At 34.0% G+C, this 1,340-nt stretch overlaps 1 pseudogene; it reads left to right on the plus strand.

Moving 5' to 3' along the window:
• The first annotated feature begins 346 nt into the window (after positions 1-346).
• Positions 347-748, plus strand: LOC124831772 (secreted RxLR effector protein 161 pseudogene; annotated as a pseudogene).
• The last annotated feature ends 592 nt before the right edge of the window (positions 749-1,340 follow it).

A 1,340-nucleotide genomic window follows, 5' to 3' on the forward strand; every position in this document is an offset into this window, starting at 1 on the left:
AAGAAATCAATATATGGACTGAAACAAGCTTCTCGACAATGGTATCTAAAATTTAATGATACCATAACTTCATATGGTTTTGTAGAGAACACCGTTGACCAGTGTATATATATAAAGATCAACGGGAGTAAGTTTGTTAGATTTGTTTGTTGACGACATTCTTCTTGCTGCTAATAATATTGTTATGTTACATGATGTAAAGAAGTTTCCCTCTAGCAATTTTGAAATGAAAGATATGAATGAGGCATCTTATGTGATAGGATTAGAAATATTTTGTGATAGATCACAAGGATTGTTAAGTTTGTCTCAAAAAGATTATATTAACAAAGTGTTAGAGAGATTCAGAATGGAAAAATGCTCTTCTGGAGTAGTTCTAATTCAAAAGGGGGACAAGTTTAGTCAAATGCAATGTCCCAAGAATGATTTGGAACGAAAGGCCATGGAGTCCATTCCTTATGCATCAGTGGTTGGGAGTGTGATGTATGCTCAAACTTGTACTCGACCATATATCAGTTTTGTTGTTGGAAGGTTAGGTCGATATCAAAGTAATCCTGGAATGGATCATTGGAAAGCTACAAAGAAATTTCTTAGGTACTTACAAGGTACCAAAGAATACATGCTCAACTACAGAAGGTCAGATCATCTTGAGGTGATTGGCTACTCGGATTCAAACTATGTTGGATGTGTGGATTCAAGAAAATCCACATTTGGGTATGTTTATCTATTAGCTGGAGGAGAAATTTCTTGAAAAAGTGCAAAACAATCAATCATTGCTACTTCCACCATGGAGGTTGAATTTGTGGCATGCTTTGAGGGCACGGTTCATGCTTTGTGGTGGCGGAACTTTGTATCGAGGCTTGGCATTATTGATAGTATTGTTAGGCCGATAAGGATTTATTGTTATAGTTCTGCAACAGTCTTCTTCTCTAAAAATGATAAGTACTCAAAGGGTGCTAAACACATGGATTTGAAATACTTGTTGGTCAAAGAAGAAGTGTAGAAACATAGAGTGTTGATTGAGCATATTGGTACTGATTTGATGATAGCAAATTCGATAACTAAAGGACTACCGCCCAAAACTTTTATTGGCCATGTTGAAAGTATGGGCATTATGGATAAGTCAATATTAACATGATGATGTTATCTATCTATATGGATATGTATAGTTATATGCTTATATTGTCATGACACTTGTGAATTCATATAAAGTTATGTTTCTCTTTATTCTATTTTTATCCACATTAAGTTATATACATCTATTATTGATTGTGGTAACATGTTATATCTCTTTTAGAAACATGGAAGTTATAAGATTGATTAAAGTTATGTTGAGTTGGTTT

The sequence above is a fragment of the Vigna umbellata genome, chromosome 9 (genome assembly GCF_029865625.1).
Source record: "Vigna umbellata cultivar VRB3 chromosome 9, Vumbellata_1.0, whole genome shotgun sequence".
Classification (NCBI taxonomy): domain Eukaryota; kingdom Viridiplantae; phylum Streptophyta; class Magnoliopsida; order Fabales; family Fabaceae; genus Vigna; species Vigna umbellata.